The 24524-nt window shown below is 43.3% G+C and overlaps 2 long non-coding RNA genes across 2 annotated transcripts; one reads left to right on the top strand and one right to left on the bottom strand.

The window, feature by feature from the left end:
* Positions 1-10609: 10609 nt before the first annotated feature.
* On the top strand, positions 10610-12303 carry LOC132623417 (uncharacterized). The gene is made up of 3 exons (XR_009576232.1): positions 10610-10839; positions 11186-11232; positions 11992-12303. It is a non-coding gene; the product is annotated as an uncharacterized LOC132623417 (long non-coding RNA).
* Positions 12304-14424: 2121 nt separating this feature from the next.
* Positions 14425-16142, bottom strand: LOC132623607 (uncharacterized). The gene is made up of 3 exons (XR_009576311.1): positions 16095-16142; positions 15384-15455; positions 14425-14478 (listed from the first exon to the last, which is right to left on the bottom strand). It is a non-coding gene; the product is annotated as an uncharacterized LOC132623607 (long non-coding RNA).
* Positions 16143-24524: the final 8382 nt, after the last annotated feature.

Here is a 24524-nt window from a genome sequence, read left to right as displayed (position 1 = left end):
CAAATCGGTCCTTTACGTGTCATAAAAAAGCTGAAATTGGCATGCATGATGTGTTGTCAAATCATGTTCTATTGCGCATTGAAACATTGCGTAATATGAATTAAATTCAAATAAACGGTCAAAAAATGCAGTACTATCTATAACATGAATGACAAACACTAGTATTCACTTTAAAACGAGTTATCATGACATTCTACACCCAATTTGGTAATCTTGATTCTATTACATGTTTTACCCCAAAAAACATATTTAATGCGATGGGTAGGACATGGGAACTAGATGATGATGATTTTCATTACTCAAATAACCCTAACAAAAGATTGAATCAAGAATACAATAAAATAATGAGAGAGGAGTGGAATTGGCGTGTTAGGGAGGCTGAAGCACTGGAGCAAAAGTTAGCTTCAATAGGGCTTAAACGCCCAAAAAAAGGTGCTATGTCAATGCCTCGCGGAACTCCACGAGAGTTTAATTTTGCTCTTAATCATTTTCGCGAAGAGAACAATTGGATGCAAATACGTTACCATAGGGTAGAATATGGTATACATGGTAGCACAAGATTTAGATCCAAGTGGGATTCGGACTGTGAAATGTCCGATGAAGAGTAATAATTTTCTTATAAAGGTAAGTAGGTAGGGTCATAAAGACCCCCCCCCCCCCCCCCCCCCCCCGAGGGTACTTGGGGGGTTTCAACTATATAAGTAGCCATTTTTTTGTTATTAGACTACAACGTATTCAATGTCGAGTAGTAGAAACTCAGCTTGGTCTTTACTCCTTCCAAAAGAACCAAATAGTAGTGATGATGAGAGTTCAAATCATAGCAGTTTTTCAAGTGATACCAGTGATTTCAAACTAGACGAGCTAAATCCGCACCTTCTTATAGAGCGTAATGATGATTTCTGCAGTGTGAAATATTCTGATCCGCGAGAATATTATTGCGGTTTACGCCGAGAATGGTCACATCGGATTGCCGAATCAGAACGTCTCGTTCGTGACTTGAAAAATCTCAACGCTCCAATCCCAACAAGGTACTCAATAACCATGCCTCGAGTAGGTCCAGCAACTTGCGAGATGGTCGTACGAAGGATTAGAAAATAAAACAACAGAATGCTGACAAGACGTTGTAGATTTTACATGCTAAAGTTGGCCGAAGAACAAGCATCATCAACCGGTAGAGAACTAACATCTCCTGAAAAAAGATGTGTGTTAAGAGAGCACCAATATCATTCTGAGGACGATATTGAGGACTTCTATTCTGATGACGATTAGGGCTATTTAGGCTCACTGTCTTAGATTATGTGTCATTTAAGTTTCGGACTAAGGCTGTTAATTTGTATTTTTATTTTATGATGAAGTCATAAATTTTAATTAGTTTGGCATGTTTTTAATTCTTCAGAGTTTATTGTTAAAGTCTATTATTAATTGACAATTTCACGAAGAAACACAAATAAATTAGTACATAAAGGATGCAGATTACATTATAGGAAAAGGTACAACTAGCAAAAAACATAATCCATAAAAATATTAAACTTAATAAACAAAATACATATAAATAATGAACGACAACAAGATAGCACAAATAATCTTCCACCATTTAAGTTTTTCTTTCAAAGCTATTTTCTCGTTTTGAGCCTCTCTAAGTTTAGCCTTCACCAAAATACATTTTTTTCGGAATCGGTGAGCAAGACCTCCAAACGTTCAATTTTTTCTTCAGCTTCCACAAGCTTAAATTGCGAGTGCAACTTAGCGGTATCTCTAGAGATACGTGAAGTCGCGGTATCTATATCAAAAAGTAGATTTTTAAACTTCGCAGCCACCGTTTTATCCATGTGAATGCTATCTTCCCATTGAAAGTGTTTTCAACCGCCCATATCCTATAAACATTACAAGAAGATCAATTTTTTAAAGTAAAATATATGGATAACGTGAAAAAATACACTAAAAAATGTAAAAACACTTACTTCGGGCACTTTACAACTCCAAAAACGGCAACCCAGATTATCTTGGGTCTTTGATGTTTTTAGTTTACAGTAATAACTGCATTCACAAATATCGGGTTGTATAGCAAACATTGAAGTTTCAAAACTTTGAGACATATTTTTGGAAGTGCAAAAGTGTGTTGAAAGGGTAAAGATGGAGGAAATGAAAGAGAAGAGCATGAATAAAGGTTGGGGTCAGGGGTTTTTGGTATGGGTTTCACGCACTGAATCTGTGCGTGAAGCCTCGTTTAGTTCCCTTTTTTTATTGGATTAGTTTGGTTCCAATTTTTTTTTGGGTTACGAAAGTGCCGGACTCTATTAACACGTATAACAATATCATACAATACCCGAACGTACATCATATAAATGATATACTTGGTTGACATGTTCAATTTATCATGGAACATATTCAAATCATGCTTTCATAATTTCATATATCATGTTATAGCTGTGAGAGAGTATAACACACCAAGTAATAGTTCAAAATAGTATATATGTCCTAATACGCACTCTCCACACAACATACTAGCTAGTTGAAAGTAATTATGCAAGTTCCAAGTCATGTTTTTTAAATGTAGACAGTTGAGTGTTAAAGTCCTACTTACTTTGAAATCGACAATCTTCCTAAACTTGAAATTACTAATTCACCTCTAACAACCTTGTATACGGTAAAAACCGAATATGAGTCAAACCGGTGAAACGATGAACCGGAGGAAGAAGGGAGCAAGAGCATACATGAAGACTTTCACGCTGAACCGGAGGAACGCTTGTCCGGAACTGATCGGGATGACCGTTGTTCCGGGTCCTCCATCGCCGAGTTGCTCAAGGCCGTTACCCCGAGTATCTGGGCCGTTGGTCCGGTGCAGCCATTGCACACGAGCCATATGTCAGTGGCGTCCTGCAGTGGTTAATCACCAACCATACGTGTGTCAGACTGTACGGTCAACCTAATCCCACCAAATCCGTTCAGAGCTGTCCTTATTATTATTATTTTAATGGCTTGAATTGTATAAGGCCCTTGGAGGCAACACTATAAATAGAACCCATTCCCCTCCTTTGGGGGGGGGGGGGGTTGGTTCATTCATTTTCAAGAACACTTGTAACATTAAAGCATATATACAATCTCTCTCTCTCTCTCTCTAAGATCTGATCCGGTCCATAGTGACCATTTGCATCTCCATTGTGTTTCCTTAAATAAATATGGCATGTCATTCAATTAGTAGCACTATTCTACATCAATTGCGTTCCTACATAACGTCCATACATTCTACCCCTACGATATTTATTGAGATCCAAACACATATCCTTTACCCATTTATAAATTCAATTGTTTTCCCGAATCTGAGGTGAACAGTTTGGCGCCCACCGTGGGGCTAGGATAATAGTGGTCTTTGGTCTTAACCTCTACCATATTCATCAAAATAAAAAACATCCCTGCCCGTCTCTGCAAAAACGGACTAAATGGCCGACATCGAACAATTCGGTCATGTCAACACCACCGAGATTGTGGCGGAAAATGAAGGCAGCGGACTACGGGGATTGCCAAATCCCGCTGACCCGAACCTCATCGATTCGAGGAGGGGTTCAACCGACCAAATACCGTGGATCAAGAGAATGCAGCCCTCCCGGCCACTGATCCTCTAAATACTCACAATTCTGTTACATTGTCTCGGACCCAGGGCCGGAGAGAACAGGATGCACCAAATGACAATGTTAACTTACGTTTAATTTTTGAAATGCTGCAGGAACAAAGAGCAGCAATCGCCGAGCAAGGAATCGTAATTGCTCGGTTGCAGAGTGGAAAAGGTGAAGCAGAGCCGGGAAAGGCGAAGGGTACTGCCGAAACCGGAAGAAACGAGGCACGCATGGTTGAAAGCGACGGCTCCAGAATCGGTTCTTCTATCGAGGTTCGAAAGATGCTCGAAACTTTGGCGAAACAGGTAGACTCAACCGAAAAGAGGGTCGAGACATACAATTCTCGGGTAGATCATATCCCGGGGGCTCCGCCTTTACTAAAGGGGCCAAATTCTAAAAGGTACATCCAAAGGCCCTTCCCTCTGAGTGCGGCCCCGAAACTAATCCCAAAAAGGTTCAAAATGCCCGATATACAGAAATATGACGGCACAACGGACTCGCACGAGCACGTGACCTTATACACCTGTGCCATAAAGGGCAATGATGTGGAGGAAGATGAGATCGAGTCAGTATTGTTGAAAATATTTGGGGAGACTCTGTCAAAGGGAGCGTTGACATGGTATGACCACCTACCCGAGCATTCGATCACTTCTTTCGAAATGCTCGCTGATGCCTTCGTAAAGGCTCATGCCAGTGCCAGAAAGGTGCAGGCCCACAAGGTCGATATCTTCTGAATAACCCAGAGGGACGATGAGTTACTGCGTAAGTTCGTCGACCGGTTCCAGAGGGAATGGATGGAACTCCCCCCAGTCCAGAAGAATGGGCCGCGCAATCTTTCACAAAGAGGCTCAATGTGCTAAGTTCAACTGCTTCGTTCAAATTAAAAGAAAATTTGCTGGAATACGAGGGCGTGACATGGGACGATGTCCATAATCGGTATGAATCGAAGATTCGGGTGCAGGATGATCAGTTTGAGCTCCCCTCGGTCCAGTTAAAGATGGATAGAAGTTTTGAAAAACCTTATGAAACAAAGGCCGAATCATAAAGGGAAAGGTTTCGGCCATACTCCCATTCGGAGAGACAAAATTTCAGGTCAGAAAAGTCAAGGGAGAGCCCGAGCCATTTCTCAGGTCGGGGTAGCAAGTGGGTCGAGCGCCCGTCAAACAGCCGGGGGCTCTCGTTCAGGAGTGATGCCGGAAGTTCTGCCGGTAATAAGGGTCCTCCAAAGATTTCGGAGTACAACTTCAACGTTAGTACTTCGGGTCGTCTCGGCCACCGGCCGCGTCCCGGATGTAAGATGGCCAAAACCACTAAGGTCAGATCCGGGCCAACGGGATCCGAACATGGTGTGTGAATATCACGGAACCCATGGCCATAGAACTGAGGATTGTCGCCAGTTGAGAGAAGAGGTAGCTCAGTTATTGAGGAACAGTCATCTCCGAGATCTGTTGAGCGAGCGAGCCAAAAATCATTACAAGGAAAGAGAAGCTCATCGAAGGGCCGAGCCGGTCGAACCCCAACATACAATCAACATGATAGTTGGGGGTATTGACGCCCCTCGGGGGCCGGTAATGAAACGGACAAAGGTTTCTATTGTTCGTGAAAAGCGCGTCCGAGATCACTCAACCGGGGGCTCTATTTTCTTCAACGACGAAGACGCAGAGGGCATCATTCAACCGCATAATGATGCATTGGTAATCTCTGTACTTGTCTTTAAAACTAAGGTTAAACGTATTTTGGTTGACCCAGGTAGCTCGGCCAACATCATCCGATGGAGAGTGGTCGAACAGCTAGGACTGCTCTACCGGATCGCACCGGTGGCCCGGGTACTCAGCGGGTTCAATATGGCAAGCGAAACAACGAAGGGGGAGATCTCACTGCCCGTGAACGTGGATGGCGCCATTCAACAAACGGTGTTCTATGTGATCGAAGGGGACATGAAATATAATGCACTATTGGGCAGACCTTGGATACATAGCATGAGGGCGGTACCCTCAACACTGCATCAGTTGCTGAAGTTCCCCACCCCGGAAGGGGTGAAAATCATCCGAGGTGAGCAGCCCACAACAAGAAAATGTTCGCAGTAGAGGAAGCGGCGCCTCGGCCAAAGGAGCCGACTCAGGGCGAAAAAGATATGACCGGAGGAGAGGCCCCCCAATAGCAATCAAAGTATACCGGGTCGGATCCAGTGTATGGAGAGGATGATTTCGGGGTACCCAGATCATTTGTTATGCCAGATGACTCGGATGCAACCAAGTCAACTGTAGAGGAGCTGGAGCAGATCATCCTGTTCGAGTACCTACCAGGCAGAAAGGTATACCTGGGCACGGGGCTTACCCCGGAGCTCAGGCGCAAATTAATTGAGTTTCTTCGAGCTAACGCCAATTGCTTTGCATGGTCGCATATAGATATGATAGGTATATCACCAGAAATAGCAGTTCACAAGCTCAGCTCTGACGGGAAGTTTTCGCCGGTGAAGCAAAAAAGAAGGCCCATGGCGGAGGCAAAACACGCCTTCGTGAAAGATGAGGTAACAAAGCTTTTAAAAATAGGCTCTATCCGGGAAGTGAAGTACCCGGATTGTCTTGCTAATGTGGTGGTAGTGCCCAAAAAAGGTAATAAATTTCGCATGTGAGTCGATTATAAAGATTTAAACAAGGCATGCCCGAAGGACTCATTTCCGTTTCCTCACATCGATAGAATGATCGATGCGACGGCCGGACATAAAATGTTAAGTTTTCTCGATGCTTACTCCGGGTATAACCAAATTCGGATGCACCCGGAGGATCAAGAGAAAACATCCTTCATCACTCGATATGGGACTTACTGTTATAACGTCATGCCTTTCGGACTAAAAAATGCCGGTGCAACTTACCAACGTCTAGTTAATGGAATGTTCGAAGAACAAATAGGGAAAACGGTGAAGTTTATGTTGACGATATGGTTGTTAAGTCCTTGGAAACAGAGGACCATTTAAAACATTTACAGGAAACCTTTGATGTGCTCCGTAAATACAACATGAAACTCAACCCGAAAAAGTGTGCCTTCGGAGTAAGGTCTGATAAATTTCTGGGTTTCATGGTCTCAGACCGGGGGATTTAAATCAATCCGGATAAGATCAAGGCCATCGAGGATATCGAGGTTGTGAACAACATAAAAGGGCTACAGAGGTTCACCGAAAGAATAGCAGCGCTGAGTCGCTTTATATCGAGGTCTTCAGACAAGAGTCACCATTTCTTCTCTTTGTTTAGGAAGAAGAACGATTTTGTTTGGACACCGGAGTGCCAAGAAGCTCTACGAGAGTTGAAGTAGTACCTGTCTAGCCCCCCGTTGCTGCACACACCGAAGGTAGACGAGCCACTTTTCCTCTACCTAGCTGTCTCCAAAGTGGCGGTAAGTAGCGTCCTATCTATTATGTAAGTAGAACTTTGGGGGATGCGGAGACCCGTTACCCCCATTTGGAAAAATTGGCATTGGCTCTAGTAAGCACTTCCAGAAAGCTCAAGCCTTATTTTCAGTGCCACCCCATATGTGTAGTAACTACTTACCCTCTGAAAAACATCATGCATAAATCGGAGCTGTCAGGTAGATTAACGAAATGGGATGTAGAAATTAGCGGTTACGACATCGAGTATAGACCTCGAACGACCATCAAATCCCAAATCTTGGCCGATTTTGTGGCAGACTTTGCCCCGGCTATGGTCCCCGAGTTCGAGAGAGAACTTCTGCTAACCTCGGGAAAGGCCACGGGCATTTGGTCTCTATACACGGATGGGGCCTCGAACCTTAAAGGTTCCGGACTAGGGATTGTCCTTAGAACCCCGGCCGGAGATGTCATTCGACAATCCGTTAGAACTGCTAAGTTGACTAACAATGAAGCCGAGTATGAGGATGTGATTGCAGGTTTGGAACTGGCTCAAAGCATGGGAGCCGAAATAATAGAGGCAAAGTACGACTCGCTTTTGGTCACAAACCAGGTAAACGGCGTATTCGAAGTCAAGGATGAACGGATGCAGAGGTACCTCGAAAAAACCCAGGTGGTGCTTCATCAATTTAAAGAATGGACCATGCAGCACATACCGAGGGAGCAGAACAGCGAAGCCGATGCATTAACAAATTTGGGATCCTCGGTCGAGGGGGAAGAAATCAACCTCGGGGCAACGGTGCACTTATCAAACACGGCTATAGAAAGCGGACACGCCGAAATATACACAATGGGCCTAACTTGGGATTGGCGCAATAAGTACATTGACTACTTGCATGATGATAAGCTCCCAAATGACCCAAAGGAATCACGGTCACTACGGACCAAGGCCGTCCGTTTTTGCTTAGTGGACGGCCAATTGTATCTACGCTCTTTCCTCGGTCCCCTGGCTAAGTGTTTGGGCCCCGGTAAAACGGAATACGTGATAAGAGAGGTACACGAAGGAACCTGTGGCAACCACTCCGGTGCAGAAGCTCTGGTTCGAAAGATTATCAGGGCCGGTTATTACTGGAACTGGATTGACGAAGACTTGAAAAGTTTTGTCTGAAAATGTGACGGGTGTCAGAAGCATGCCCCGATGATTCACCAGCCCGGGGAGTTGCTGAATTCGGTGGTCTCACCTTGGCCTTTCATGAAGTGGGGAATGGACATTGTGGGTCTGTTGCCTTGGGCACCAGGTAAGGCCCGTTTCATTTTGTTTATGACTGACTATTTTTCTAAGTGGGTTGAAGCACAGGCCTTTGAAAAAATCAAAGAAAAGGAAGTCATCGACTTCATATGGGATCACATCATCTGCCGTTTCGGCATCCCCGCCGAGATAACTTGTGATAATGGTCCTCAATTCGTGGGTGTCAAAGTCAACAATTTTATCGAGGGATTGAAGATCAAGAAAATCGTGTCAACCCCGTATCACCCGTGTGCAAACGGACAGGCGAAATCCACGAACAAAATGATAATCCAAAATCTGAGGAAAAGACTTGAAGCATCGAAGCACCATTGGAAAGAAATATTGCCGGAGGTGTTGTGGGCTTACAGAACCACATCCAAATCGAGCACGGGGGAAACCCTATTCTCATTGGTTTACGGGGCCGAAGCCCTTATCCCCGTGGAGGTTGGCGAGCGAACCGACCCTCCGGTTCAGATATACTACCGAGGAATCAAACGAGGAGGCCATGGCCGTGAAACTCGACCTCACAGATGAAATACGTGAAAACGAATTGGTCCGTATAGCGGCCCAAAAACAGAGAGTGGAGAGGTACTACAATCGAAGAGCCAACTTTCGACATTTCCAAGTCGGAGACTTGGTGTTTCGAAAAGTTACCTTCCACACCAAGAACCCAAACGAGGGAAAGTTGGGTCTGAACTGGGAAGGCCCGTACAAGGTAACCGGTATAACGGGCAAAGGATCGTACCAATTGGAGTCCATGGACGGACAACGCCTGCGTAACAACTGGAACGTGGCTCATCTGAAAAGATACTACTGCTAAGGTATGGCCTCCCCGTATCCTCTTATTAACCTTTCTTTTTTGCAGGGAGTCAAGAGCGGGATAAAATTAGAATTTAGGCCTGAAAACACGTGTTGCACTCTTTTCCTTAGTACGGTTTTGTCCCAAAACGGGTTTTCCGACAAGGTTTTTAATGAGGCAACAAGTACAACGTGTTACTCGAGAAAGATGAAAAATGAACGCCCGGAAATCTGAGGTCACATCCTCCGATTGGGGACTTAGTATCACTCACCCGACTTCGAAGCTCGGGTAAGTGCTAGGGGAGTACTATGCCCGCATCGAAGATGACCCCGGTCAAAACAGACGGTGAGGCTCAACACTTACTACGGCAAAACTAAGGCCCAGCCACCGGCCATAGCCTTCGATGTAAGGACCAAACGATCATAACGAATCGTGTCCCATTTAGCATTTGCTACGGCAATGTTATATCCCGTATTTTGGTATGTTGGGTTATCCGTAAACTAATCGACATAAGTTCAAGGACAAGATTATTTTTGAGATATGAGACAAGATTTTTTTTTTATTTTTGTTTTTAATAGTGCACGGTTTGCATATTAATTACAATTAGTGTAGAAACATTAGTGAAGATTAGGGATTGATTAACTATGATCAGATTATTAGGTGGGGATTTTATTGGTGATCAGGAATTAACTAATTAGATAAGTTTAATTACGTGTGAGACAAAAGGAATATAGCTGGTCAATAGGAGGTGAGTGTTCACATATGACATTTCCACGTGGAACATGGAAGATGAAAGTGTAGTGACTATGTTCTAGGAATGAGGAGGTGGCATCTTTGTTTATGTAGTAAACGGCTAGTTGAAATGGCTTAAAGGCATGTGGACCCCACGGTCCACTTAATGGGAAAGTACATAGCCTCCCTTATCTTATTATTTACGTACACAATGTGATAAAAGTTGCAAAAATATTGATAATGCTATGTGCCAACCATTCTACGTGGAAGTCAGCATATGACTATGTAAATTTATATAATGGGTGACATATTTTGGTATAGTGTGATCATTGTCATTATGATCTAAGTGGACCCCAAAACCTATTATAAAAGGATTTATATAGAGATCATTTTAGTGAGAAACAATTCAAATAAAATATGGGGGCAGTAACGATTTTTCCATGAAAAAGTTTACAAACTTAGCAATCTTGTTTTGGAAAGTAAAAACACTTAGGTAATGTTTAGGGGACAATATGTCCACGTGGGTCCCATGTGGGGAAAGATCATTTTTTATGTGTAATTATAAGTATAGATAAATGTGGCTTTTGGGGAGTGACCTTGTTAAATTATAATAGTGACTAATTAATCAAATGAGTAGCTAATAAAGTGGTAGGAGTCCACGTGTATTATTTTTATTCACATGGAAAGCTTCTAATAAATCCACATGGTATGCTAACGTGTCCCTATAGGATACAATGAGCCAAAAGTTAGGCCAGTAATTTGTTTACATAGTGGAAGGTTAACATTGAAAGGACCAAACATTTTAGCAACTTTCCACTTCATTTTCTATTTCAAGAATCAATGTTCATCTTTGGAAGAGTGCAAAACGTTGCTATCAATTCTTATGCACTTTGAATAAGCAAATTGATAGAAGTTGCTTACGGTTGTAGCTCATCTGGAGCCCTCGGCTAAGCGCCATTTTTTTTGAAAGAAAGATTATAATTTACAGCAAGAATTTTAAGAGGTCAAGCTTGCTAGTAAGGTTTTTCTTCCAGTTGTTGAGGTAAGGTTTATTCCCTCCTACATGTTCTAGAGATGGTTTTGGTCTTTATACAATTAGATGGATGTTGAATTTGTGAAAGGAAAACTTAAGTCATGCTAGAACTTGTATTGATTTTATGGGCTGTTTTGGAAGTGATTTAAGAATGGATTTAATTCTAGTTTGATATGAAATTGTTGGTATTGTTGTTGTTAGTATTTTTATTGATGTTTGGCTAAGTTGGAATTTCGAGGATTGTTAAGTTTACAGGGGAAATGCTGCCCGAATTTTGTTAAGTTTTATTCGTGCTTGGATTGGCTAGTAAGTGATGTGGATAATCTAACTGTGGCATATGTTGTCTTAATTTTAGACCTGCGAGCTCGAGAAGTAGACGTTGGACATTAGATAGAGTTCAAGGTATGTGAGGCTAGTCCTTTCTTTCTATGGCATGAAGCTTATAGCTTGACTCTCTTTTTATCCATGAGTTTCCTTAAGTTCTGGAAAATATGAGTTTATGTCCATAATTAGCCACACAAGGTAATGAGTAAAGTATAGAAATCCTAATACTCATGTTGTGATGATCCTATAATGTTAATGATGCTATTTATTGCTTACACTCACCTTATATGCTAATTCCTTCAAGGTGAGGCAGGATATCAATGAATGGTCCATAATGACGTCGGAAGCCACCGACCTTACGTCGCTCCGATATAATTATGACTTTTGATTGGGCTCTTGTGCATGCTTTATATATATATATATATGTATGTATTTTCTCACACCGCGCCGCGCTATAGTCGGCCGGGCAGGCACGTAGATGTGCACACCACTATAGTGGGCAGCTTATACCCCGGACGCGGGAGGCCTGGACGCAGGCTATGATTATCACACCGCTCCTACATGGACGGACAACTTATACATTATCACACCGTACCTGCATGGACGGGCAGCTTATATATGTATAGATACATGACATGATAAAGATTATGAGTAAGTCAGCATGAATTATTTCAGTTATATTCGATAGCCAGTACAAATTGCTCTTTCTTGATGCCTCCTTATCTCATTGATGCCTTCATATTTCATTGATATATTGTTACTGTTTATGCCTTTCATACTCAGTACAACATTCGTACTGACGTCCGTTTTCTTCGGACGCTGTGTTCATGCCCACAGGTAGACAGGGAGGTGAGCTTGATTCAGATTCTTAGTAGCTGTCAGCTGATTGAGAGCACTCCATTGTTCGGTGGTGCTTATGTTTATTCCTTTGGTTCCTTTATGTATTTCGCGCACGACAGAGTCTTGTTCCGTCTATATGTATAATATGTCAGTAGAGGCTCGTAGACGCGCAGTGTGGGTTAGATGGTCTCACAAGATTACTATGTTATATTTGTATATGTTATTTTGATAGCCTAAGGGGCACGTGCATATAAAATTATTTGTGTTTTCAAACGAAAAATGGTTGTCTTATGATTATGAGATTATGAATGATAAAGAAATGTAAAATGGTTATAACGAGTGAGGAAATGAGCGGTGCTTGGTGGTTAGCCCGGGTGCCCGTCGCGGCCCTAGTCGGGTCGTGACAGGCAAAACTAAGGCCCGGCCACCGGCCATAGCCTTCGATGTAAGGACCAAACGATCATAATGAATCGTGTCCCATTGTATATTTGCTACAACAAAGGTAGAAGGAATTAAAATTCTCATATGTACAAACATTTTGCAAACATGAAGTTATCAAAAGATTAGATAGCAAAATCTCGGGTGTCTTTCTGTTAAAAGGACTTTGCCCCGATGATAACTGTCGTATCCCGACACTGCCTCATTCACATAATCTATACCGAAGTACTGTGCCCGAAATACGACAAACGCAATGAGGTCACAATGATCCGAGCCAGAATTTGATGAACTCCCCCAAACGGGGACTGCTACGTCAAAAATTTAGCCAAGGCTGAAAAATACCGACCCTAAAAGAAATGCCTATCGTAATTCGGAGACGTCTCAACTTATGAAGCATCGGATAAGTCTTACGGGCACGGCGAATTAGCGACTATGAGTCGAGTTGTCCTAAAACGGACCAACGATCATGGCAAAATGTCACGACCCAACCCCGTAGGCCGTGACTAGTGCCCGATCTAGGCACTCAAACGCATTCTAGTATATGGCAGAAGCCAACAAGGCTTTATTCTAAATTTAGATAATTTCCAGAAAAATTTCGGCAGAGTTTCCTTTGTTTTACGGACTATCCCATATACCCTGCACGCAGAAAATACCAACGAAGGCCACACAGGGCCAACAAAACAACATTTAAATATATGCGGACCGGCCGCCGCGGCGAATGGGATCGCCCAAACAAAACATATACACATATCTGTATAGAAAGACCCCAACCCACAAACATGTCTACAGACCTCTAAATGGACCAACAGAATCATATGGCGGGACAGGGCCCCGCCGTACCCATGAACGAGAATATACACATATAGAAGTAACAGACTGTACCAAAAGATGGCTCTGAATAAAAGAGCGCTCCAAAAACAGCATAATGAGATCCTAAGCGGATGGATCAGCAAACCTGTCGTCGGTACCTGCGCGGCATGAAAACGCAGCCCCCGAAGAAAGGGGGTCAGTACGAAATATGTACTGAATATGTAAAGCCCGAATTACGGAGACAAAATCATAACTGGTACAGGACATACAGAAAGTAAACAGAAAATTCCAAAGTATCAGATGCATGATTTCAAAACATGCAGAGTGTGTACAGAAGCATATGTCATATCCAATCCGGCCCCTGCCAAGGGACTCGGCAGACAGAACGTGGCCACTCTCCCGACGTTGGTGCCACAACACAGAGGAATCAGAATAAGGGCATAACCCCGTAGCATAATATGTCATATCAAATGGCCATAGCAAATCATATCAGAACAAGCGGACATGGCACATCATACTCCACAAACCCATGTACGCGTATACCTGCCCCCTCACATCGAGGCACGGCGAACAATGCAGAGGATCACGCTTGACAACATATCCTGGCCCGGGATCAGTGTGGGAAACATTGGGGCATCCACGAATGGAGTAGTGAGAGACTAATGCAAGTAAAATATCATGAATGTTTCCATAGACTCGATGAGGCATATCAAAGACAAACCGATCCAATGAAGTCGGAAGGAATCATAGTAAATGAGTTTCGAGTATCAAAACAATTTATCAGACTTAATGGAATATTTAAAACCATATTCGTTAGGTAATTAAAAAGGGTAGTCGAAACGTTTCTTTCAAAAATCGTTCGAAAAGGAGACTTTAGTACATTAAGGGCAAAACCGGGAATAGCGGGCCCACCTCGGAACAAGCAAGGCGGTGGGCTCAAATTACGCCCTTTAAGCTTATGGGGTCACCTATAAAGGTTCTACGGACATTCTATAGCTTTTCAAGGAGTTTAGAGAAAATTTATATAATTTCAGGAAAAGCATATCAAAATGGTTTAATTCTACTGAAGGATAAACTGAGATTTTCTCTTGCGGATTCCGATGGCCAAGAAGGTCTTTTGAGGCCCGAATCCGATCCGAAAACACTTAGACATGCCAAAAGAAGGACCGGGGTAGCTTTACATACCTTTCAAGCTCCTTACGCCTTTCCAAACTCACTTCCCGTTTCGTCAAAAATCTGCAAATGGTCAAGTTTACCAATTGTAAGTTATAGATGCTACAAATTCAATTCAACTCTTATTTGTCTACCGAACTTTTGGCAGCACTTCCCCTATACATATAGCACCCCCGAGAATTCAACTCGGCTCACAATCATCAACAACAACCCAAACAACAGCATCAACATCAACAACAAACACTAGAAACACAATATGGCACAACTAGTTCTACTTGCCGACAATTGCCATAACCTTCTCTCCAACCCAACTTTCAAACTAATATCAATGATTTCACACTCATTATCAATCAAGGTTATCACAGTATAGATTTAGAAACATTTCATATCCTTTCCTCAAGTTATACACACGATATACACAATATACAACTTTCCGCCAAAGTCATAACTTGTTCAAAACATCAAATCTTTGGCATACATTTTAATAACATGTTTCCAACTTCCAAATTCATTAATGATCAACACAACTAACAACCAAATAACTTCATTTTCCTAATGTCGGAAAATCATACTAAAACGACATAAGTTTCTACATTCCATTTCAAAGCAAACTCACATTGTTTTACTTTCATTTACATTGCAAACATCACAATAACACACTAACACACTAAGCAAACTTAATTCATTTCCATTCCAACCCCAACACACCACACGGCCATGTGCTCTTTTTATCACTCCAACTCAATTCATTCCACTTTCATTTCCAATATGCATTTCACCACAATCACAACTAGAATATAACACAAATTCAACACATTATGGCTATACAACATATACATTCACACGGCCATACACTAATAACACACACCCACTTTGCAAACTTCCATTTCTCCATACAATCAACACATTTCTACATACTACAACACAAACAAGACTCCAAAACACAATAATAAGGGATGAATTCTTACCTTCTTACTCAATCTTCTTCACTTGACTATATGATCAAGATGATGAACCAAGGGCTCTTTCTTCCAAACCAACTACACCAAGTTGAAAAGGGACCTTGAATTAGTAGGAATTCAACAAGAAATTAATTTTTAGAGGGAGATTTTTTATGGTGATTTTTCAAGGCCAAACCCGAAACCCCTTTTTTTCTTGTTCTCTCTTTGCTTGTTCTTTCTCTTCTAATTTTTCTTGAACTTTCTAATGTATATAATGGTCCCTTAATTAAATTGTCACATGGTTACCATGTGACTTGGGTTTGGGCCAAGTATGTTGGCCGGCCACCCCTTTTGTGTTGGGCCCAAATTTCCTTCATTCATTTTGGGCCCAATGACGTATGGCTCACCTTTTGTAATTCCCGAAACTAATTTTCAAAATTTCAAATTTGCCCTTAGCCTTAGTCAACACTTCCACATTAATATTCTTTCATACACACCTCCTATGACAAATAAAATTTAGTTATGACCTTATTTCTTACAAGTTAAGAATATTTCCAAATTTTTCCAACGTGTTAAAACACGGGATATAACATCCTCCCCCCCTTTAGAACATTCGTCCTCGAATGTTAAATTAATCTTATAGGGTCTGAGAATACTTTGGGGGAGTTTATGTTTATAGTCAGCACACATGACGCACATTCATTATTGAAACAGAATTAAACAAGGATTCGAGATTACCTGAGGGCATAGGGAACAAATGAGGGTATTTCTTCTTCATCTCCTCTTAGGCCTCCCAGGTCATTTCTTCCCTATTGTTGTTCCGCCACAACACCTTAACAGAGGCTACATCTTTGTTCCGGAGCTTTCTTACCTGGCGGTCTAGAATGGCTACGGGCTGCTCCTCATAAGATAACTGCTCCGTCACCTGAATGTCATCCGCAGGGAATATTCTGGAAGGATCACCAATGCATTTGCGGAGCATAGATACATGGAATACCGGATGTACCGCTTCCAAATCAGATGGCAGATCTAACTCATAGGCGACATTTCCAATTTTCCGCACAATCAGATAAGGCCCAATATAACGCAGACTGAGCTTCCCCTTTCTGTCAAACCGCATCACGCCTTTCATAGGCGATACCTTCAGGAATACCCAATCACCAACCTGGAATTCCAAAGGACGACGCCGTTTATCCGCGTATGATTTCTGTCGACTCTGGGCTGCCAATAGTCGTTCCCGGATAAGTTTCACCTTATCAACTGCCTGCTGGATCATATCTGGGCCAATTAACTCTGTCTCGCCAATATCAAACCAGCCGATAGGTGACCTGCATTTCCTACCATATAAAGCCTCGTACGGAGCCATCTGGATGCTGGAATGGTAGCTGTTATTATAAGAAAATTCAATCAATGTCAAGTGATCCTCCCAGCTACCTCTGAAATCAATAACGCAGGCCCGCAACATATCTTCAAGTGTCTGGATAGTGCGTTCGGCCTGTCCGTCACTCTGAGGATGGAAAGCTGTACTCAGGCTCAGCTGAGTCCCTAATCCTTCCTGAAAAGATCTCCAGAAGTTCTCTGTGAACTGAGCACCTCTGTCAGTGATAATAGATATAGGAACTCCATGAAGTCGCACAATTTCTTTAATATAAAGCCTGGCATAATCCTCAGCGGAGTAAGTAGTTCTGACGGGGAGAAAATGGGCTGATTTTGTCAGCCTATCAACAATAACCCAGATGGAATCATACTTCCGTGGAGTGCGAGGCAACCCTGTAATGAAGTCCATATTAATGATCTCCCACTTCCACGTCAGAATTTCCATTTCCTGCAACAGTCCACCCGGTTTCTGATGTTCAATTTTGACCTGTTGACAATTGGGACACTGGGCGACGAACTCTGCGATATCCCGTTTCATGCCATCCCACCAGTATAAGCATCGGAGGTCATGGTACATCTTCGTAGACCCAGGATGGACCGAATAGCGAGCATAATGTGCCTCGCTCATAACCTGCTGCCGAAGACCTGCAATATCAGGTACACACAACCTGCCCCTGAATAATAAAGTCCCGTCCGGGGTGAACTCGAACGGAGTCTTCTCCTTATCATAGGCTGTGTCTCTGTATCGTGCCAAAACAGGATCTTCATATTGATGCCGTTTGATATCTTCCTTAATAGATGATTCAGAAACCCCTCGGACAGAAATCCGTGTACCTCCAGATTCGGCCAGACGAACCCCAAGATTAGCCAACTGATGAAGGTCACGCACTATCTCTCTCCTGTCTGGCTGCAAATCTGCCAAGCTGCCCATAGATTTCCGGCTAAGCGCATCTGCCACAACATTAGCCTTTCCCGGATGATACAGAATATCCATATCATAGTCTTTCAGGAGCTCCAGCCACCTCCGCTGCCGCAAATTAAGCTCTTTCTGCCTGAAAATATACTGGAGACTCTTATGATCTGTATAGATATCAACATGAACGCCATATAAATAATGTGTCCATATCTTCAGGGCATGGATCACTGCTGCAAGCTCCAGATCGTGAGTAGGATAATTCTTTTCATGCTTTTCAATTGCCGAGAAGCATAAGCTATAACTCTGCCGTGCTGCATCAATACACAGCCCAATCCCACACCAGAAGCGTCACAATAAATAACATATCCATCGGGTCCCTCTGGAAGAGTCAGAACTGGGGCTGTAGTCAGCTTCTCTTTCAGCAACTGGAAGCTTCGTTCACAAGCATCAGTCCACTGGAACTTGGCTCCCTTCTGAGTTAGCCTTGTCAAAGGCGCTGAAATCGAAGCAAACTTTTCCACAAATCTTCTGTAATAGCCAGCTAACCCCAGGAAACTACGTACCTCTGTGGGCGTCGTGGGTCTGGGATAATTTTTCACGGCCTCAATCTTCTGTGTATCCACCCGGACACCATCAGCTGCAATAATATGCCCCAGAAATGCCACTGAAGCCAGCCAGAATTCACATTTAGAAAATTTTGCATATAATTCCTGATGCCGAAGTACCCCCAATACCGCTCTCAGATGATCTGCGTGCTCTGCCTCGGACCGAGAATAAACCAGGATATCATCGATAAATACAATTACGAACATGTTTAAGAATGGCCTGAATACCCGGTTCATTAAATCCATGAATACCGCAGGAGCATTAGTCAGCCCAAAAGACATAACTCTGAATTCATAATGCCCATATCTGGTCCGGAATGCTGTCTTAGGAATATCAGCCTCTCGTACCCGTACCTGATGATAGCCTGACCGAAGATCTATCTTCGAAAAATATCTGGCGCCCTGCAACTGATCAAACAAATCGTCAATTCTGGGGAGGGGGTATTTATTCTTTATGGTTACCTTATTCAGCTGCCGATAATCAATACACATACGCAGCGACCCGTCTTTCTTACACACAAATAATACCGGGGCTCCCCAAGGCGAAGTACTGGGTCTAATAAAGCCTTTTTCTAACAGATCCTTCAACTGCTCTTTCAGTTCTTTCAATTCTGCCGGTGCCATTCTGTACGGGGGAATAGATATCGGCTGAGTATCTGGAAGCAAATCAATAGTAAAATCTATCTCCCGCTCTGGAGGAAGGCCTGGAAGCTCTTCTGGGAACACATCTGGAAATTCATTAACCACGGGAACTGACTGAAGAGTCGGTGTTTCTGCTGTCAAGTCTTGTACCCTAACCAGATGATAAAAATAACCCTTTCTGATCATTTTCTTTGCCTTAAGGTATGAAATAAACTTACCTTTCGGCGATGTTGTATTACCGGCCCATTCTATAACTGGCTCCCCGGGAAACTGGAAACGAACTACCTTATTTTGGCAGTCAACATTAGCATAACAGGAGGCTAGCCAGTCCATTCCCATAATAACATCGAACTCGACCATATCTAACTCCACCAGATCTGCCTTAGTGTCACGGCCACATACAATTACATAACAATTTTTATATACCTGTTTTGCTACAATAAAATCTCCAATCGGTGTGGCTACCTCAAACGGCTCTATAGGTTCAGATGTTATACCAATTTTACTAGCAACCAGAGGCGAAATATATGACAAAGTCGAACCTGGATCAATCAATGCATACACAGACCGAGAGAAAACCAATAATGTACTTGTGACGACATTAGGCGATACCTCCTGATCCTGGCGGCTGGACAGAGCATAGATGCGGTTCGAAGGACCGCTAGTACCCGAAGCTCCACCACGGCCTCTGCCGCGACCCGCTGGTGCTGAAGTACATGGCCCCGTAGGGCGCATAGCCACTGATGAAGATGAAGACCCGGCGGCTGATCCGGTAGGCTGCGCTGCACCACCCGAACTACCCTTATACGGGCAATCTCTCACAGAATGGCCCTGACGGCCACAAGAAAAACATGCACCGGTGGCTCTGTAGCACTCCCCAGGATGGTATCTGCCACAGTAAGAACACTGAGGCCTAGGTGGCCTCGTCTGACCAGAACCCCTGTCTGTCCGCGAACCTGAAGCCTTGGAGCTCTGACCTGCTCCTGAATAACCTGGGCTATCAAATCTGCGACCTGTAGGCTGTGGAGGTGCGCTCTGTGCCGGCTGGGATAGATGTCTGCTAGGCTGCTGCGGCTGCTGAGGCTGCTGAGGCTGCCTGCCCCGAAAATCTCCCGAATACCCAGATGATCTGGCCCTCTTGGGCTGTCTCCGATCCTGGCTCCTATCAGGCTGACGCTCCCTATACCGGTCCTCCATGCCCTGGGCGTGGGCCTGAATCCGGGCAATATCCATGCCGGGCTGAGCAGCCAATACCAAACAGCTGTCGACAAAATAACGGTCCAGCCCCAAAATATACCTGTGCATCCTGTCAGCCATAGTAGCTACCACAGCAGGTGCGTATCGGGCCAATGAGTCGAACTCCATACTGTACTCTCGAACATTGCGACCCCTCTGTCTCAGCAATAAGAATCTGTCAGCCTTGGCCCGCCGTAACTCCGGAGGCAGAAAATGACTAAGAAAAGCCTGAGAAAAATCATCCCAAACTGCTGGGGGAGCGCCGTCGCCTCTGGATAACGCCCATGACTCGTACCAATTTGCCGCTACATCATACAACCGGTACGAAGCCAATGCAACTGACTCTGTCTCGGAAGCATTAATCAGCTGTAAAGTGCGCCGCATCTTCCTGATAGACTCCTCAGGATCCTCCTCGGGCTTAGTCCCGAAGAACTCTGGAGGACCACAAGTCAAGAACTCACGGGCTCTCGAACTGTCACGCCTGTAAGCCCGGTCACCTCCCAGTCCGTGCCCCTGAACCTGTCCTGCCACAAGTTTGGTCAATAGCTGGACTGCCTCTCTCATGGACTTATCCTCAGTGCCTGGCCGTGGAGCTGGGGGCTCAGGTACTGGAATCTCGGGAGCTGGCGGTGGAGCCGCCCCTCGACCTGCAGCTGCTGCTGCTCCAATCTCCTCTACATGTGGCGGTGTGGAAGAGCCCTCTGCCGGGGGCATAACAACAGGAGCAATATGAGTATGGGCCCTGGTAACCCTCTGGGCCCGACTAGTCTCTCCCACAGCTACTGCCTTGGCCTTTTGGGCCGCTATCGCCTTTTTTGGAGGCATAACTGCAAATGTAACAATTCGTTAGTGAGGAATCATCCTGATAACACAGCTCTATCGCACGATCTAAGACAGAAAGAAGGGTAGTATCCTAAATGCCCTGTAGCCTCCTGTTTATAGGTGTGGTGCACAACACACCGATAAACAAGACTCTACTAGACACGGTCTGTAGACATTCCGAGGACGAACCGCTCTGATACCACTTTTGTCACGACCCAACCCCGTAGGCCGTGACTAGTGCCCGATCTGGGCACTCAAACGCATTCTAGTATATGGCAGAAGCCAACAAGGCTTTATTCTAAATTTAGATAATTTCCAGAAAAAATTCGGCAGAGTTTCCTTTGTTTTACGGACTATCCCATATACCCTGCACGCAGAAAATACCAACGAAGGCCACACAGGGCCAACAAAACAACATTTAAATATATGCGGACCGGCCGCCGCGGCGAATGGGATTGCCCAAACACAACATATACACATATCTATACAAAAAGACCCCAACCCACAAACATGTCTACAGACCTCTAAATGGACCAACAGAATCATATGGCGGGACAGGGCCCCGCCGTACCCATGAACGAGAATATACACATATAGAAGTAAAACACTGTACCAAAAGATGGCTCTGAATAAAAGAGCGCTCCAAAAACAGCAGAATGAGATCCTAAGCGGACGGATCAGCAAACCTGTCGTCGGTACCTGCGCGGCATGAAAACGCAGCCCCCGAAGAAAGGGGGTCAGTACGAAATATGTACTGAATATGTAAAGCCCGAATTACAGAGACAAAATCATAACTGGTACAGGACATACAGAAAGTAAACAGAAAATTCCAAAGTATCAGATACATGATTTCAAAACATGCAGAGTGTGTACAGAAGCATATGTCATATCCAATCCGGCCCCTGCCAAGGGACTCGGCAGACAGAACGTGGCCACCCTCCCGACGTTGGTGCCACAACACAGAGGAATCAGAATAAGGGCATAACCCCGTAGCATAATATGTCATATCAAATGGCCATAGCAAATCATATCAGAACAAGCGGACATGGCACATCATACTCCACAAACCCATGTACGCGTATACCTGCCCCCTCACATCGAGGCACGACGAACAATGCAGAGGATCACGCTTGACAACATATCCTGGCCCGGGCTCAGTGTGGGAAACATTGGGGCATCCACGAATGGAGTAGTGAGAGACTAATGCAAGTAAAATATCATGAATGTTTCCATAGACTCGATGAGGCATATCAAAGACAAACCGATCCAATGAAGTCGGAAGGAATCATAGTAAATGAGTTTCGAGTATCAAAACAATTTATCAGACTTAATGGAATATTTAAAACCATATTCGTTAGGTAATTAAAAAGGGTAGTCGAAACGTTTCTTTCAAAAATCGTTCGAAAAGGAGACTTTAGTACATTAAGGGCAAAACCGGGAATAGCGGGCTCACCTCGGAACAAGCAAGGCGGTGGGCTCAAATTACGCCCTTTAAGCTTATGGGGTCACCTATAAAGGTTCTACGGACATTCTATAGCTTTTCAAGGAGTTTAGAGAAAATTTATATAATTTCAGGAAAAGCATATCAAAATGGTTCAATTCTACTGAAGGAAAAACTGAGATTTTCTCTTGCGGATTCCGATGGCCAAGAAGGTCTTTTGAGGCCCGAATCCGATCCTAAAACACTTAGACATGCCAAAAGAAGGATCGGGGTAGCTTTACATACCTTTCAAGCTCCTTACGCCTTTCCAAACTCACTTCCCGTTTCGTCAAAAATCTGCAAATGGTCAAGTTTACCAATTGTAAGTTATAGATGCTACAAATTCAATTCAACTCTTATTTGTCTACCGAAATTTCGGCAGCACTTCCCCTATACATATAGCACCCCCGAGAATTCAACTCGGCTCACAATCATCAACAATAACCCAAACAACAGCATCAACATCAACAACAAACACTAGAAACACAATATGGCACAACTAGTTCTACTTGCCGACAATTGCCATAACCTTCTCTCCAACCCAACTTTCAAACTAATATCAATGATTTCACACTCATTATCAATCAAGGTTATCACAGTATAGATTTAGAAACATTTCATATCCTTTCCTCAAGTTATACACACGATATACACAATATACAACTTTCCGCCAAAGTCATAACTTGTTCAAAACATTAAATCTTTGGCATACATTTTAATAACATGTTTCCAACTTTCAAATTCATTAATGATCAACACAACTAACAACCAAATAACTTCATTTTCCTAATGTCGGAAAATCATACTAAAACGACATAAGTTTCTACATTCCATTTCAAAGCAAACTCACATTGTTTTACTTTCATTTACATTGCAAACATCACAATAACACACTAACACACTAAGCAAACTTAATTCATTTCCATTCCAACCCCAACACACCACACGGCCATGTGCTCTTTTTATCACTCCAACTCAATTCATTCTACTTTCATTTCCAATATGCATTTCACCACAATCACAACTAGAATATAACACAAATTCAACACATTATGGCTATACAACATATACATTCACACGGCCATACACTAATAACACACACCCACTTTGCAAACTTTCATTTCTCCATACAATCAGCACATTTCTACATACTACAACACAAACAAGACTCCAAAACACAATAATAAGGGATGAATTCTTACCTTCTTACTCAATCTTCTTCACTTGACTATATGATCAAGATGATGAACCAAGGGCTCTTTCTTCCAAACCAACTACACCAAGTTGAAAAGGGACCTTGAATTAGTAGGAATTCAACAAGAAATTAATTTTTAGAGGGAGATTTTTTATGGTGATTTTCCAAGGCCAAACCCGAAACCCCTTTTTTTCTTGCTCTCTCTTTGCATGTTCTTTCTCTTCTAATTTTTCTTGAACTTTCTAATGTATATAATGGTCCCTTAATTAAATTGTCACATGGTTACCATGTGACTTGGGTTTGGGCCAAGTATGTTGGCCGGCCACCCCTTTTGTGTTGGGCCCAAATTTCCTTCATTCATTTTGGGCCCAATGACGTATGGCTCACCTTTTGTAATTCCCGAAACTAATTTCCAAAATTTCAAATTTGCCCTTAGCCTTAGTCAACACTTCCACATTAATATTCTTTCATACACACCTCCTATGACAAATAAAATTTAGTTATGACCTTATTTCTTACAAGTCAAGAATATTTCCAAATTTTTCCAACGTGTTAAAACACGGGATATAACACAATAATAATAGAAACATTAAAAACGAAGAAACAAGAAAGATGCACTTTTCATTTATACAAGGAATATTTTTACATAAAAAACAAGAGTCCTACAAAGGCAAAAAATGAAGAGATAAAAGCCAAACACCGGCCCTAAACTACCCGGAATGGCTGGAGCCGGAATGCTCGGACACCGTCCGCTCGGAATCATCAGAGTCAAAACCGAGGGCATCCTTAGCCTCTCCCTCGATCCTCTTGGCCTCGGCAATAAGGGCCGGAAGATTTGAAAAGCCATGCTCGGCTTGCTCAAGAGTCATCCTCCGAGATTTCCATTTCTCGTACT

Source organism: Lycium barbarum, chromosome 12 (assembly GCF_019175385.1).
Source record: "Lycium barbarum isolate Lr01 chromosome 12, ASM1917538v2, whole genome shotgun sequence".
NCBI lineage: Eukaryota > Viridiplantae > Streptophyta > Magnoliopsida > Solanales > Solanaceae > Lycium > Lycium barbarum.
This window is presented reverse-complemented; position numbering and strand designations above follow the sequence as displayed.